Consider the following 17,950-nt stretch of genomic DNA (forward strand, 5'->3'; position numbering starts at 1 on the left):
GATTTCACCATTAAGCCAAGCTGGTCGCCTGCCATATTTACTATTCTTTCGACACATCGGGATGGTTTGTCCCTGTAACCTCAACAGGGATTCCTTGAAATACAGCCAGCTCTCTTGGACTCCTTTCCCCTTCATGTTAGTCCCCCAGGGGATCCTACCCATCCACTCTCTGAGGGGGTCGAAGTCTGCTTTCCTGAAGTCCAGGGTCCGTATCCTGCTGCTTACCTTTCTTCCCTGTGTCAGGATCCTGAACTCAACCAACTCATGGTCACTGCCTCCCAAATCCCCATCCACTTTTGCTTCCCCCACTAATTCTTCCCGGTTTGTGAGCAGCAGTTCAAGAAAAGCTCCCCCCCTAGTTGGCTCCTCTAGCACTTGCACCAGGAAATTGAGAGAATTTCCAGGAATTTAAGAGAATGGTGGTAGGTTGCAAACAGAAAGAAGAGGTGGAATTCATCAAATTAGTTCTAATTATTATTTGCATTTCTGGTTTGTTTTAACTAGAGACATGCCAGGTATCTTAGGGCAGTTAGTTGCTGTAGGGAATGAAGGGTCTATTTTCCCAAATGCATCGTCGAGTTTATTGTAACTCTTATTGATTTTTCTATATTGGAACCCCACATTTGTTACTTTTAGGGCATGCTTTTATTATGAGGGTTCTTTATACCTTGAATCTCACCATCTTAAGTTCATAAGTTCGAGGGATGGGTAACAAATTACACTGCTGAGGCTAAATTTTAATTGCGTCACTGTAAATGTGATCAGAATCTGGCCCATAGGTTTCATCCCCCTATGGCATGTGTCTCAACAGTAAAGAGGAGATACACGTATTCCACTGTAACAGGGCTGCTGTTGGTGATGGCTCATTCTGCTTTCCCTCCAGTTGATGATGCTGATTTATACATAGTGGGTATGCTGACAGCAGAGTTCTACAGCTACAGCAAGATTAAATCAAATCAGGCTTTGCTATGGAATGGGACACACTGCAGCTGGTTTTCAGCTAGTCTTAATTCATCAAGGACCTTGGGCTCGTAGATTCTGCTATGTGTGTGCATACCTTCCACAGGAATCAAAGGGAGTTGTATTCATACTCCTGTTCTTTTTATCTGTTCCACCCTAATAAAAGGATAAAGGTTTTCCTGAGCTGTTATAACAAGCGGGGATTCATATTTTTGCTGGGCTGATGATCATGGAGCCTACAAACTGTAGTAAACTAAGGCTGGAGCCTGTAGCACAGGGTGTTAGGGGGATGGTATAGACAGGAATCCAGGGTCAGAAGAGGAAAAACTGGTTCTGGGCAACCTAGAGAATGTAGCTTGAGAAATCTCTGGGAAAAGCAGTAGCATAGAGAGCACATTTGGAGATGAAACTTGGCCCAGAAAAAAGCACAGCGGGTGAAAGAAAAGGAAATGCATAAACTGGTAGTGTGGTTTTTTTTTTAGATAGCTTGATTTTGAAGGAAGCAGTAATTTATGTGCAATCATGAGGAAAGCAGTGAAAACCCTCTGCTGGAAAGAAAAGGAAATTGGGACAGTTTCATTGCCAGTCAACCTGCTACTTTACGAAGCTACTTTACAATGCTCCCATTCCATCGGGAGCATTGTGGGTTCTGTTCTAAGGTAAGCAAAACCCCAAAACAGGTTTACAGCTGAATACCTACTTGAAGAATTTCGAAAGGACTCTCATTCCTCTCTGTTTCCTAATCCCTAAATTTAAAACCAGAGAATAGATTATTTATGGAGCTGTGGGCAAGAATATTATTAAAGAAGTTCTGCTGAGCACAGAGATTTTGTCCCTTTCCCTGAATTTCTATTCCGTAATGTGACAATTTCCCATCTGAATATCCTCCTGACAAAATTTTATGGGCAGCTGTTGATCACTTCATTCTCTTTCCTATATTGTGGCTATTTTGGTTAATGATTCTATTGATTTTAGACTCTGCATCATGGGGGGCCCTATGAAATGTAATGAAATTGTCATATTGATACAAGCCTGTCTTTCCAACAGTGTGTGACCGTGATCTACCAGTTTGTCTGTCTTGCATTCATCACAGTAGTATTTCCCAGTGAGGTTACAATTAGCTTGCAAGAATGATTTTAGGTTGCTAATTTCAGCTTTCAAGGGGCTGTTGTGTTTTGGAAAGGGTGCGCTAATGGATTCTTCCATTTCTTGGGATGCCCCTGAAGCCTTCACTCAACCCTTTTTTGTGGCGGAGCTAACAGGGCAGAAGATGAGACATAATGTATGTCACACTTTCTTCAAACCCTTTCTTTTTCATTGTTTTGTAGTTAGGGGCAGTGTTGAGATCTACTTGACTACTGGTATGGGATTGTGTGGCTGCAGGGTTAGCATACCTAACCTAGCACTGCAGAGAGTAGGCTGCACAGCTGAAATAGAGCAAAAGATGAGTTTCTAATTGTGGGGTAAACAAAATATAATGGTGACTATCTGGAAGGGTTTGGGAGCTTTAGAAAAATCCAGGTAAGTGCCCTGGATGGTTTGTGCTATTGCAAAGGCTTTCTGAAGAGAAGAAGAAATATATTTAAAAAAATCCTGTTCCAAATATTACGTAATATATTTTCCTATGAGGGGCTGTATTCTTTGTTGGCTGTAGTACCTAGCACAATGGGGCCCTTATTCTTGACTGGAGTTCCAAAGTAGTACTGGAATGTACTAGGTGCCTCACAGCACAGATACATTCCCCCTGGTCTTGTATAGCTTACATATTAGGGCCCCGGTCCTGAAATCTGTTCCATGCAGGCAACCCCCGGTGGGGCTTCACACAGGTGCACAAATCTGTTTGTGCTGCCCCTCTTGGAGGATTGGGCCACATTTCAGACATGCCAGAATTAGGAAAGTGCTAAGATTATGTGGTTGCCCACTGGAAACCAGTCTGCAACACGATGGTGGCATTGTGGAAGAGGTGGCTCTTAAAGAGAGAATTTAAATGAGGTGAGAATAGTGGCCTGGCAATGGAGCTCACAAAGGGTATTCCACATATGAGAGAAGACAGGAGAAAGCATGAAGATGGTTATGGAAGAAACTGACAACCCCTTTCTTCCCTAGTAGATAGTTGTATTCAATCCTAGAGACAGCTCCTATTCAGTGATTGGTGAAGTGACTCCTGAATATATATTTTGGAAAGAGCTTTAGGATCCTTCAAGGTGAAAGGTGTTATAAATGAAAGAAGATTATTACTGTTATTATTGTCTTATGTTCCTTGCTTGGAATTATCTTCTTGAGTTTTTGCCTTTTTTTCACAGTAATTTTCAGTCAAAAACAAAAACCTACTTTTCCCATTTCGACATAGACATAACTGTAGGCTGTAAAATGTTAATTGCTTTTTGTTTGGGAAATGCTTATAGACTCAGTATGAAAATAGTTATAGAACTTGAATGTGTTATCATCAGCGGGGGAAGAAGGCAAACTAAGGGCTAGTGATATCCCTGGTGAATTTTACTGCCATTTACAATAGACGTAATTTATTAATTGTTGAAAATGTACTCAGTGGAGCAAGTACAACTGTTGTATTCAGTGATGAGCTGCCAAAATCTTAACAACCAGTTCCCTATAAAAAGTTCTGATTTAAGAGATGTGCCCCAGTATGTATTTTTTGTACCAACAGGGTTACCATACGCCTGTATTTTCCCAGGAGGAATTTTTAAAATTTAAAAATTCCTCCCGGACGGCGATTTACGAACCAAAAGCCTGACCTGTCCGGGAAAATACGGATGTATGTTAACCCTGCCTAAAGTTCTTTTTTAAAAAGATGGGCCTGAACTAGAAATGAGCTCCATTTCACATGTGTGGGTCCTCGCCACTCCCTGGGGGTGTGCTAGGGTGACCAGATGTCCTGATTTTATAGGGACAGTCCTGATATTGGGGTCTTTTTCTTATATAGGCTCCTATTACCCCCCCACCCCACCCCACCCCCTGTCCTGATTTTTCACACTTGCTGTCTGGTCACCCTAGGGTGTGCACATGTGTGGGGCCCAGCTGCTCCATGCCCCCCTCATTGAAGCAGGTGTGCAGGGTTACTGCCCTGGGAACTGCAGGGCACCAGTGGACGTGGGGCCAGCTTCAGACAGGGACGTGGGGCCGGGCTAGCTGGAGGCAGGGGGTGCAGGACTGGCTGAGGGCAGGGCAGGGGGTGTGGAGCTGGCTGGAGACAGGAGGGTGCGGGGTTGGCTGGAGGCAAGGAGGTGTGGGGCTGGCTGGAGACAGGGCAGGGGCTGACTGGAGGTAGGAGCTGGTTGCAGGCACGGCAGGGACTGCAGGGGTGGCTGGAGACAGGGGCTGACTGAGGGAAGTGCAGGGGGTGCGGCAGGCGCTGGTGCGGGCAGGGCAGAGGGTGCGGGGGTGGCTGGAGACAGGGGCTGGCTGCGGGCAAGGGTGCGGCAGGGGCTGGCTGCGGGTACGGGGGTGGCTGGAGGCAGAGCAGGGGATGGCTGGAGACAGGGGCTGGCTGCGGGCACGGGGTGCGGCAGGGGGTGGCTGGAGGCAGGGGCTGGCTGCGGGCAGGGTGGTTGGTACTCACGGGGAGAGCAGCAGGACGCAGCCCAGGCCTAGCAGAGCAGCCGGGGACCCACCAGGCAGCAGCGGGAGCCCCAGGGCCAGGGGATCAGCAACAGGGCTTGTGCCCAGGGCCAGGCAGCAGCCCACACGGCTCCCGCAGCGCAGCGCCCCCAGTGGCCGGAGGAGGAATTACATCACTGCCTGGCCGGAGCCCATCAAAGCCTCAGCGCCCCCTGCAGGGAAGCGGGTTAACAACCGGTTCTAAAACTGCTTCAAAATTTAACAACCGGTTCACGCGAACTGGTTGTATTACACTGTATAACAGCAATAACACACACACACACACACACACATCCTTTTTCGCTTCCTGTCCTAAACCGTTGCATGCCTTTGCTATGTATTTGTGTACATACAGGGATCGGTTCAGCCACCTATGGAAGAGGACATAACAGCTGTCTCATTTGGCATAGCTGCGCTACACAGCGCTTTAAGATATATCTATTTCTAAAGCACTTGAGTATCTTTTGGGATGCAACAGAACATTATGTATGTTATTTGCAAAATAAATGATTCAGCGTTAATGTAGAGGCAGAATACACTATGTGAAGGATATATAACAAACTTCACAGTACATGTTGCTCCTACAAAGAAAGAATACCTCCCAATTGTGCTGCTGAACTAGCAGTCATTTGCTTGGCAGGCTGTCCTACTGCCTAGGCTGATGTAGAGTTGGAGCAGTGATCCACTGTCTATGGGCTGAGCCTGCTGTATGATTAGAGCAGGTGAAGCCTGTGGATAACATATCAATGCTCCTCCTGACTGCCTGCAGGGCTGGCACCTCTAAGGGCTTGTCTGTACTACTGCTAAAATTAATGTAAATTACATCTCTCCGGGGTGTGAAAAAACATCCCCCCGAGTGATGTAAGTTACATCGACTTAAAGTAGTACCTACACTGTGCTAGGTGGTGGGAGATGCTCTCCCTCTGACATAGGTTATGCCTTTTGTTGAGGTGAAGCAATTACATCAACGGGAGAGTGAGCTCCCGTCAACATAGCGCATCTTCACCAGTGAAGTGAAGTAGTGAAGTAGCCTTCAGTAGTGAAGACAAGCCCTAAGCCTTTAACTCTCAGTGCACCCCCTGGAGCAAACCTGCTGTCTGTCCCGTCTTCCCAGCACTGGCAGGCTGCTCTCCCCATAGCTGCTGGCAGCCAGGCAGACTCTTCCCCAACTCAGATTCCCTTCCTTCCTACCCTTGCTGTATATCTCAGTGTGGAGCTAGGGGTGCAGAGGAGAAGCTTGGCGAGAGAGCCCTCTGTGCAGCCAAAAAGGCAGCAGCATTCATCCTTTCCTGGAGACAGTACTCTTGGTAGGGAATGCGGGCACTATGAGGACTTCCTCTGGCCTGCTGGCAGGAGGGAGGCTGTCAGCCGGCAGCTGCTGCTATGTATGGCAGTGATACAACACCCGATAAGGTATTTGGGAGGGGGTGATGACAGTAGAATTTTGTGTTTGTGAGATGAGCAATGTCATCAACCCCAAACTTTCACAATTCATGATTTGGAGGGGGACTAATTTATAAAGTTTAAAAATGGTCAATTCTGTTTTCTTTTCATTTGCCTTCACATTTTCAAGCTTTTCTCTACACCAAGAGGCCTGGAAATTTACTTACTTAATTTATTTTTAAAAAGCTGAGATTCTGATGTAATCCCATGACTCCAGGAGCTGCAACTTCAAGAAAAATACCAAATATCATGAGACTTGTGAAAGAATTGTGACAGCTGGCAAAGAGGCAGAAGGGATGCAGGTGGGGAGCAGAAGATTTGATAGACTGTGAAGAAAGGGGAGAAAGATTATTGGTGTGTGTGTATCCAGGTGTGATGGGGTTAGTCACCACTGTGCTGCCAGCTGCTGGCTGTCCTGGGAATTAGCTCAGGATTGACAGTGCACCCTCCTCATGTGGCATCTCACCCGTCGTCACTCGTGTCTCCGCATCCAGGACCTGCGTAGCTTCCTGGACCGTGTCGTCCTCTTCTGGACACAGCCGTCCGGCTGTGGCCCACTCCGGCTGTGCCTTCTGAGCGACTGACAATCCTCAGTCCAACCACTTACCTCAGTGGCAATCTGCAGTCCAGATTCTAGCCACTTGTCTCAGTGGCAGACGGCAGTCCATGTACTGGCCACTTCCCTCAGTGGTCAGTGGGGACAAAGTGTGTGTGGTGGGGGGAGCCCGGGCCTGTCCACTACTCCAGGCCCCAACCCAGGGATCCTATACCAGGTTGTGGTTGACTCCAGATGTGGAGCTTGTGATTGGAGAGAATTGGTCATGGGGAGCCCTGAGAGGTAGATCAGAACGAGGTAGAAGAGAAGACCCTCTGGCCTTAAAATCTCTGAATTGTTGGGGCCGTAAAGATGACAGGAAAATAAACAAGGGGATATTGAGAGAGAATGTAGAGCTGGAGAAAGAAAGCACAACACTAGGAAAGAATGGAGGGTGGGTAGAAGAAACAGGAAGAAGTAAAGTTATTGAAAAGACTAGACAAACAAGGGAAGGAAAAATTAGGAGTGAAGGATGAGAAAAGGGAAAGAGTCTCCTGTGGATTTTTTCCTGCTTCTGAGAAAGTTACACTTAATAGAAAACTGAATGTTACAATCAAATACACGTAAATAAGTGTTGTATGTTACTGTGTGTACGGTATAAACTGTTATGATATTGTGGGGGATTTCCTGGCTTCTATTGGAATTCATCCCCATTCTCTGGATACAGGGATACCTTTTGTTCATAGAGAGCACATGCACTTTTTGCCTTGGAGTACTCCAGACTGCACCAATAGCTGTGTACTTTCATAAAACTCTGCCATGGGAGAATTCCTGGACCCACCTGAAAGGTTTTTAAAGTCTCCCAACCGCCTCCCCTACACACTATGTAATTTATAGGCTGCTGGAAAAATACTGGCTGGTCTGTTTCCTCCTTCCAGGCCAGCCTTGCTAACTGAAAATGTATGGAAGAATTTAGATAAACAAAATAGAGTTACTGGTAGTGGGATTTAGTCAGGACACCAAATGGTGAAGAGACTCTGTGGTCATTTTGTAAACCAGGAGGGTAATCTTGAATTAAATTTAGAGACTGGCAAGAAGCTGCCAGTGAAGGTGATGGAAGATGGGGATGATACAATCCTGCTTTCTGGAATGAGATAGTTGCCTGGTCTTGTAGCTCTGGACACTGTGGTATTTAGAGAGCAAGAATTTGCAAAATAATTCTGTCCTATTATGATCTGTAATGGAAAGTGTTCTATCCTGTACCGAGAATATTTGGTGTGACGTGTGGCTTCACAGCACAATCCACAATAATTTTCTTCTTACTTAAGGACTCTAAAATTGATGGACTATGGATTAAGATGTCTGTGCACACCTCCATGTTTGAGTAAGGTCATTATTTATCAATAGAATTGCGATGGCTAACGCCGACTTCCCCTGCCCTTTCCTTTGCAAAGTGTTCAGTGGAAGGACGGTAAGAGAGTTTGCTGGAGTTTCAGAAGGGAGCTTACTTTCCATGAAACATTTCAGATTTTTGTGGAAATATTTCATTCTAAAACCAAAACTGTTCAGCTGAAAACTCAAAAAATGCTGCTGAAAATGTTGACAGTAATGAGTTGATTTTTTGGTATTTGTTAAAAATTTCCATGGGGGAAAAAAATTCAGCTCAGCTCTAAAAATAGGTCTGTTTCAAATGCTACAGAGTGTCAACTTTTTTGGTAAATCTGTTTTCGTATTTTTCAAATAGCTCTAGACAGAAGTTGGATTTTCAGCCTTGAGTTTGGGAGGGGGTCTAGGACTCCCAGTGTCACCATGTGTGACTGTACTATGCCATAGGACAGAGGCAGAGTGCATTATGTACATTATTCTTCCTCCTATTGCCCTAGTCAGGAGGACCAGTAGGTGGTGTTTGGGTCTCCTAGCAAGGCAAGAGGAAAAATTAAAGGTATAACAAAATGGAGTGGGAAAGACAAATGTAAGAGTAGGCTGAGGGAGTTAAAAGTATAAAGGGGTCTTACTTGTACGTACTCTCCTGGGCACTGTAAGTTGAGCTGCAGCCTTGGTGGAAGTCATGTGAAACTGCTTTGAATGGCTTCCAGCTGAAATCAGGCGAAACTCCAAAGTTTCAGCCAAATTTCACAGAGCATTTTGGGGGTTGTTCAAACCTGAAATTCAAACAAAGGACAGGGGAGGCAGGCAAGGGTGCAACAAAGGACAGGGGGGGGGGCAGGCCCTCTCTCAATGCTTGGCCCCTCACGGGGACAAATTTGAATGGTGCTGCAACTCAGTGCACTGGGTTGTAACACTACCTTTTGCAGTCCTTCCAGTGCCCAAGGGAACCAGGCACTCCCCAGGGAGGAGCCCCAGTCCGGTGTGAGGATTGGATCCCAGCTTATGGAGATACCTGGGGAACTGGAGATGCAGAAGGAGGATGGGTCTGGGGCTCCCAGAACTGCCTGGCCCTTGGTGGGGAAGCTGCCTTTCTGGATAAGAGCTCAGGGCTGGGTGTGAGGTAGCAGGAAGGGTCTGTGTGTGGAGCTGGGTCCCAGGGAGAGAGGGCAGGGTCTGGGTGCAGAGTCAGCATGAGAGAGCTCAGGGCTGGGTATGGGGAGGGCAGCAGGGGAAGAGCACAGGACCTCCTCTTTAGGAACAAGCAGGTTGTGCCCCTAGAGGCAGGGGCAAAAACACCCTGACCAAATGAAAAATGTTTTTCACAACCCCTCAGCAGACTAAACCCAATGAGGTTTGCACAGCTCTGCTGAGTGGTCACAGTTGATGGTTTTATTCGCTGTGGGTGCAGAGCACTTCTGAAAATCACATAATAAGTGCCACCGTTACAGCGTGGCCCCTCTGACAGGGCACACCTTTCTTTTTACTCAGCTAGCAAGGCTGAGCATTAACAGGCACAATAACCCCCGCTTCTCTTTTCATAACTGTACAAGCCCAGCATGCTTCTCCCCTGGAGGGTGTCTCTCCTCCACATCTACTTCTCCGCATCCCACCCAGACTAGAATCCTCGGGCACATCAAAGGGGCCCCTCAGGAGGCTGCACAATTACAGGAACAATTATGATTTATACAAAATCACAGCCCTCCTTGAGAAAATAACCTTAGTATAAAGCAGAGAGACTTTGTTTGTCATTCTGCACCACCACTGTGAACAAGACACATACTAGAAATCAGCAAAATATTGTGGAAAAGGCAGACACTGACAAATGACAAAGCCTCATTCAATTACAAACAGGAAAAACAAACAACCTTCTGAAACAAATCCCAAAAAGGGCCCTCCTGCAAAACCAAAGACAGGTTTCCATTTCCAAATGAATGCAGCAGCAGACGGGTTATACATAAATGCCTCTGGCAGTGGAGATGACAGTGGTATAAGCAACATTTGGGAAACAAAACAAATTGGCATCATCAAGTGAAAGGAATTTTTTTAAACAAGTTTCACATTGCAATATGTGCAACAAATAAATGAATCTCTGTGGGAGTGTGTATGTAATTATTCTCCCCGGTAGGGTCAGTGGAGTACTGGGATACAATAGCCTTGTTTCTCAGAGAGATCTTGGGAGTACCCACATGTATCACAAACCAAGAGCAAGCATTCAGCTGCTGGGCCCTGTAAGTTCTGGCTTCTCCTGCCCCCAATAAGCACTCTGGAATATGTCTTAAATGAAAAGATGATTTACTAGGCCTGGAAGAAGAGATTGCCTACTCCTTAGGTTTTGTCCGCATGACAGTTTAGTGCATAGTAGGGTAGTGTGCTGTAGATTTACACACCAGTTTTCTGTGCCCTAAGTCTCCATATAGCAAATCCTTAGTCTCACTAGCTTTAACAGTTCCAGTTAATAATAGAGTAATCCCCAGCTTGGCCCTTAGGGGGCAGTCTAAAGAGAGACTTGAGTGCCACCCCTCAGTCCAGTCCTCCACTAGAGGTAATAAGATCTCCTGCAGGTCCTCTAGCTGGGGGTCAGTACTGAGGTATGTCTTGATGGGGGCTACTCCACACTGTTCTGTGCCAACATAGTGACTACTGGATGGCTCCTTCCAGTAGCTGCTGCAACTCCCCAAATACTCCCCTTCCTACTGACACATGAGCCCCTCCAGTGCCAGAGAGAGAAGAGCATTTAACTCATCCTACTGCCCTCTGCTGACCAGTGGCTGCTCTGCTGATTCCTCACAATGTATAATATGAGACAGTTGACTCCATATTGAAGCTTGTGAGTAGCTTTCTGTTATAAACCTGATTTTGATTCCAGGCTCTAACATCATCACCACTCAGCCAAGCCATCTGAAATTGCTCATGCATTCTCCTCTGCCAGAGGAGAATTGTGTTTGTTTATTTTTAAAGCCTGGGTGGTGAGGGGAGTGAATCGGACAAGGCATTTGTGAGATCTGGCAGTCTGAAAAAGCAGAGTGTTGCTTCGCTGTTTGAAAACTGTTTGATTTACTTCTTTCTTGCTTTGGCACATCAAGCTGCAAAAGCAAATTAGCCTAGAAACTCCTGTGTTGTTTTCACTTAGCTAGCTCTTTGAGGACTGGTGCCTCTCACTATATCTGGAAAGAATGGGTGGCTGATTCCAGTTATTCAGTCTGAAGTTTCTCAACTGCAGATGGCTGCCTGGTCTGATATGGACTGAAGATCCAATCAGCGTTTGCACTGAGAGGGAAGGATGGAGCTGGGGGACGAGCAATAGTAGGCACCTCAATACAAATTCCTTAAAACTCTTCACTGGTTATGGAGGCCGTGAGGATTTTGGCATTTGCCAGCCTTTGCCACTCTGAAACCACCCTGTCAGGAACAAACACTCTGTTGTGGCTTATATCCTAAATGGTGCATTTGTGGACAAATTAAAGTAAAGCAAAGTGAGGAAGAAGTTTATACACTTACCAGGAAGAGCTCAACGTTGCACAATCAAATATACCAGACCAAAATAACAGGTAATCAAACGTAATCATGTGTAACTAATGTTCCAGATAAAAATGTCTGGTATTAGTCACCATGACCAATTACATGTGACTTCAGTTATCTTAATTTTTTTCATCAAATGAAACCATAACAGTGGGGGAGGTGGGCCAAGAGATGTTCCATGTTTCATATTAGACATATGATTAATGTTGCTTACAGGGTGGTATGGCTGTACAGTCAAAAAAGTGTATTCAAAAGGTCTGATTTTCTGCAGACAAATACACAGAACTAAGAAAGGAGAAGTAGAATGGTCCAGCATAAAAATCATTAATTAAATGGCTTTAGGATGATACAATTAGCAGACAAAACTGGTTTGTTTTATCTTATAATAATAAAAGCTCTGTGGGAAAACTGTCACTTTCTTAGAGATCAGTTATTATATGGAGTGTTGAGGAGAACATGTCGACACTTCTAAGAGCTTAAAGCAAATGTGAACGATGAATCTGAAAATAGCTGGCTGCCAAAAAAAAGTGTTTCAGAGCATTACGTGGCACTCACTATTGTGCATGCAGAATCACTGTTGATGTGTGGGGAGAAGGTGATGACACTTGCACTTCGTGCCTTTCTTCATGCCTTCACCAGACTGAAAAGTCTCTGGTTTCCATTCAAATATCAGCTACTGTATGAAAGGCACATTTAGAAGGTGTTGAAATCCTTCCTTTCTTCTGCTCCATTCTGTATGCTAGTGACACGAACATTAAGCCATCATTTATTGTGCTGCTGGGGTGGTTTTGAGCCCAGGGGATGGCCAGCTGGTTGCCAGTGGGGAATATGCAGCCACCACTTAAGTTCTATTGGCTTGTAGTGTGGTAAAAATCATGTTTGCCATCTGTGGTAACAAATTCACCTGGCTGTGCCCCACTTACTGGACACTGAGGCCAGGTCTGCATTCAAAAGTTAAGTCAACCCAGTTACATCGCTCATGGGTATGAAAAATCCATACCCCCGAGTGGTATGGTTAAGCCGACCTAACCCGCCGGTGTAGACAGTGCTAGGTCAATGGAAAAATTCTTCCGGTGACCTCGCTACTGCCTCTTGGGGATGTGGGTTAACTACCCCAATGGGCGAACCTCTCCCGTTGCTAGAGTGAGTGTCTAAGTTGACGTGCTACAGCAGCACAGTTGCAGCTGTGCCATTGAAGTGTTTCAAGTGTAACAAGCCCTTAAACAGTTGGTTTTTTTTTTTTAATTTTTATTGTTAGTTGCAAACTTTGATGACCTGGATGGCTTGCGACACATTTACCTGTTAGGTAGCCTTTTAGTCCTTGTTCAGACATGACGGCGGCGTGTTTTCCCAACTGATCTTTACAGGAAGGTGGCAGGAATTCGGCAGTGGGGAACTCTCACTTTTGGAACTTACTCCATTTTAGATCACCAGTAGGTGACCCTCATCGGTGGTATATTTTGTTTGGCCATTACTAATTTGTTTCCCACTCAGCATTGCCTAGTCAGGTTAATTTTGGTAGAATGATCAGATCTGAGGATAGTTTTCACTGTATGTGAGATTAATTTTAAAAATATAGCTGCCCTAGCTGGTAAGGTAATAGATACCACAATTAAACAAACAAAGAACACTTGCACTCTGCCTGTCTACATGCCAGTAATGCAGACATACTTCTGGCATGTGATCTTATGTGGTGGTTGGACTTGAAAATGGCTTGTCTAGGCAGTTGGTTCCAGCCTCCTAAAGTCAAAGACAGTAGCTCTATATTATTAGCTTGCACGTTGGACTGCAATAAACTTCTGTGTACCCAGCTGACCAGATATCCAAATGCCTTCCGTACTTGAAATGGCAAGCACCCCAATCTGACACCCCATCTCAGCTACCAAAATGCTCTCATGCACTCACCACCTGTCAATAGTCCTCCTGCACCCTTCACAGCAAGATCCTATTTCAGTGTTAACATAAAACAGTCTTTTGGCATCTGCACCGATCAATATTTGGACTTTTTTGCCCCATGTAATACAACATAACTGAGAGCCAAGTTCTGCTTAGTTAATTACATGGGTGCAACTTTTTCCAACATTAAGAGAGCATTTATTCATGAAACTAAGAGTGGAATTTAAAATTAGTGGCTGCAAAATACGCAGGCTTGGAAGGATTAGACTTTTATTGGTAAATGTCAGTAAATGTTGCTTTCAGCATACACATACAAACTGACAAAATATTTCCATTGATAATAACTGAAATGTATAGATAGGCAAAATAAGAAAAACGCTGCTTGAGAACTTTAGAGTTGATTTATTGATTTAAGGATATTTACCTGGTATATTTTGACATGTGATGTTGACCCCACCATAATTTCATGGAACTGCAAACATTTAAAATTGATAAAAACCAAAACAAATGCTTACCAATCAGTGCTGATATTTTTCAATCAAACTTGTATTAAAAGTTGAATTTTGCGAAGCTTAACTATATGGTAACAACAACTTATTTGAAATGTTGACTTAGTGGTGGATAGGTCCACATCTGTTACCAGTCTTTCCACACTTCTGCTGGCTGCTGCCTAATATGTGGGTCAAAGCACACTTTCAGTACTGCTCCTTCTGCCTGGTGAATCACCTATGCAATGTGGCATATCAGAGATTGCCACTAGAACTGGGCAAACAGTGAAAATTAGTTTCCTAATAATATTACATTTATTTTTATTTGAGGTTCCAAATATACTCAGTTTGTTATTGTTTGCAGAATATTTTATCAAAAATGTTACAAAAATGTTGTATTTACGGAAGGATTTTGGTAAATGAAAAATGCCCATAACATTTTCAACAATGTTTCTAAGACAAATGTTGATGAAAATGTCACCATTTTTCCACAGAAAATGAAAAATTTTGACAATGTGGGCAATTTTTCATGAAACTTTTCATGTGCAAAAAAAGGCCACTTTTCAATGGAAAAAAATATTAGGAAAGTTTTGACCATCTCTAAACACTACCCAGTTCTTTTGCACAGCGGCTGTGATAAGTGTGTCATTAGTGACAGGGTTAGCCCTCACTGAAAAATGTTGTACATTCTGTTTCATGTATGTGCTGTCTATTGTTGGCTACTCTGGCAGAAATCTTCTCAAAAATTCCTTCAAGTTAGCGAGCCCGGAGCTCTTATCCCCCTCCTCTCTCATACCGTCAATCCTGAATCAAGCTGTGTTTCCCCATTTGATATTCTAGGACTTTCTCCACACATTATATCAAGCTAACTGGTCTAAGGTTTCCTGTTTTGTCTCTAGGCACTTTTAAAATAACTTGGTTGTGTTAGCCACTCTTCAGTCCCCAGAGGTCTCTTCTGAACTAAATGAACTTGTGAATATGCCTGCTAATTCCTTAGTTTCTGTCCTCACTTTCTTTAGCACATTTGGATATTTGTCTGGCCTTGATTTTTAAGACCATTTTTATAATTCTGACATTACACACTTAAAAAAAATATCCCCATTCCTTCTTCAGAAATTTGACTTATTTAAGTAAACCTTTGATCGCTTCAAGTTTAAGACAGATGAAACACAAATATTTCATCATGTGTTTATATCTCTTACTCTTAAAAGGACTGCCACCCCTGTATCATCACCACCACCACCCCAGTACCTAATATATTGTATGGAAAAGTGGATTAACTATGGCTGGATACTATGTGGCATTTAATAGATTTTTATTTTTTAACTTCTGTTTTTACTATTATTTCAGTTTCTTTTCCTGTTGAATCTGCCTAATCTTCGAGTTCAGCCTTTTGGCTTTTAAAATATGCTTTATCCTTTGATTACATCTCTTTGCTTATGTAAATGGGGTTTCTGTTGTCACTTGGGTCTAATCTTTTTATGCGTGTACAGTATTTTGTATGTCCCTCATTTCCGGCATAGTGTGTCAGAAGTGTATCTTGACCAGTGTTATGCTCTTTTTATGCATAAAATGTACAGCTGTACAACAGCCACTAAAAGGGGCTTTTGCCAGGGTACAATTAAGAGCAAATTTATTTAAAAGTGTGAGGGAATGAACTTTTTCTCAGCCAAGGACAAAGGATATAAATATAATCCATCTACAACTGAAGTGAATTCTGACTTTTCTTTCTTCAAATGCAAGCCAGGTACATGAGAATAATATTCTTCCATGGGGTTCAAAGGCCCAGACACACTTACTATGGTTGTTTTCTAAAAGTCATTTCTGACATCCACTAAAAACAACTTTAAATTGTCTGTATGTTCTTACTGATCTCAACATTTGCACTGTGGCTCTACTTTAATTCTGTAGTACCAGCCATTGAAAAGTTGCAGATCTGGTCTTACTCAAAATCTTCACTGATGGAGATGGATGAGGGAATAAATAGCTTCTTAAAGAAATTTGTAGAGGATACTAATGTGAAAGGCGTTCGCAAATACCAGTAAAGACAAAGAAATAATGCAAAGGGTCCTAGAGAGAGCAGAATGCTGCTCAGAAAATAAATTGAGTTTCAACTTGGAAAAAAGCAAGCAGTACATTTGGAGGGGGGAGCAGAGGGAGTATTTTGAGAGACCCAGAAAGATGCAGTGCTGAAAAAGACCTGGGGCTACAATGATCAGAAAACCAGATATAAATGTTCAATGTGCAATGGCAGCAAATAAGGCCAATGCAATTTTGGGCTGCATATCCAGAGGCATTGCACCATAAAAGGTGGAAATAATCCCTACCTGTATGGCTCTGGTGCAGTGACATCTGCCATTGTGTTTGCAGTTACATCTATGCCAAACATGCAAGCATAGACTTCTGGGAAGTGGCTTGGGATTGATTCTGTAAGGTGCTGAGCGCTTTGTACCCAATCCAGCAAAGCACTTAGGCATGTGCTTAAATGTAAGGGTATGAATAGTCCCTTTTACTTCAGTGGGAATATTTACATGCTTAATTTTAAGCATGTGCTTTGCAGGACTAGGGGCAGGGTATGACAGAGCCCTTATCCCCTAGTTCTTATAAATTATAAGCCTAAAATTTTAAAATTCAAATAACTGTGAATGCCATTTTTGTGACCCTGAAGGGGACCATTTATCACTTCATTTTACCAAAACAAGGATGGAGAGTACCTTGGGATTCAGAAAGAAGAACTAGAGTACCAGCCAGAGAGAGAGTTAATATAATAGTTCTTGCTTTCTCCTCTTTTGGTTGCCTCTTTCTCTTAGTTTGACTTTGTCTCAGAATACATTGTTGTAATGGAGGTAAACAGTTTGAATTCAGAAGTTATTCTAAGTAAATTGTGCACTGATCACAAGGTTGTGTGTGCAGTTTTCCTTAGACTAAAAGAATTGAGGTTCTTACCCCAGACTACTCAGTATCACTAGATGACTTGGTTTATCCAGTAAAGTGCAGCCAAACACCAGATGGAATATCAGGAAAAATGATTGGCCTGTGAAATAGATTTGCCCAATTTAGGAGCTTTTGAAAAAACGGTTCTGAGCATTCATGGTTGTTGGGTTTTGGGGGGTGGGTTGCTAACATATTATGGGCACCCTTAAGGAGGAATGCATCAACATGAGTGCACAGCTAAGATAGCACTACCATGAATTTGCTAGTTGCTTAAATCCAAAGCTGAGACAAGGGCTTCTGCCTACCTTTTGAATTTGGTAGGAGCCCTAACTCAAGTGCAGCTCACCTTTGTCCTTCTCTCTCACCTTGGTAACTTGCTGTTTTAGGATATAATTCTTATGCATGTGCTTAGCATTATGCACTGAGTAGTCTCTCTGAATTCAGTGGAACTAACAAACAGTGCATAAAGTTAAGCACATACATCTTTAAAGAATTGGGGCCTTAGATGAGTTTCAAACTTTCAATATTTACTGATAATTTCTACTCATCTTAACTTCTACTCATAAGATGACCACTAGCATAATTTAAATGTTATCAAAAGCCCTAAAATACATCTTGTTGTTTTGGATGACAAAACAGTATGTGTTTCTCATTATATTTAAGCAAAATGTCATGGTACTGCACATCAGGTGAAACTGAAGGCAGAAGCGGACCCTTGTAATTTAGTTAGAATTAATCTATTCTGTGCCCATTTTAGCTGATTCTTTAAGTAAACTTGCACTTTTCTTCTATGGATTATTTTAAGACAGTTATTTATTCGCAGCAAAGATGGTCCATATATCTGCCACTTAAAATCTTAATATGCTTAAAGTTCTCCCTTTGCATCCCATGTGTATTTCACACTAAACACTAAACTCTAGATGTTTACCCATTTCATTCATTTTATTTGGTTTAAGTGTGAGGACTAACTCCAGAATGGCCTTGAAATCTACTGGCTCTGTACCATCTCTAAGAAAATGCATGCTTTTTTTTTTTTTTTTTGTAATCCAACTATTGTTCCAATCTATGGAGTAATTGAAAACTGTTGAGCAATGGACTAACCATTTTACATACCTCCCTTATCTGTGTAAGCACTTCCTGATCTGCTTTCTTCTCCATCCCTTGAGGTCAG

At 43.3% G+C, this 17,950-nt stretch overlaps 1 long non-coding RNA gene across 1 annotated transcript in view; it reads left to right on the forward strand.

The window, feature by feature from the left end:
- The first annotated feature begins 1,486 nt into the window (after positions 1–1,486).
- LOC311525307 overlaps positions 1,487–17,950 on the forward strand; it is a 66,340-nt gene continuing 49,876 nt past the window's right edge. Inside the window, exon 1 of the long non-coding RNA XR_014712746.1 lies at positions 1,487–1,619. This is a non-coding gene — a long non-coding RNA (uncharacterized lncRNA). The remainder of the gene's footprint in view (positions 1,620–17,950) is intronic.

This window comes from Lepidochelys olivacea (genome assembly GCF_965140295.1).
Source record: "Lepidochelys olivacea isolate rLepOli2 genome assembly, chromosome: 8".
NCBI classification, from domain to species: Eukaryota; Metazoa; Chordata; order Testudines; family Cheloniidae; genus Lepidochelys; species Lepidochelys olivacea.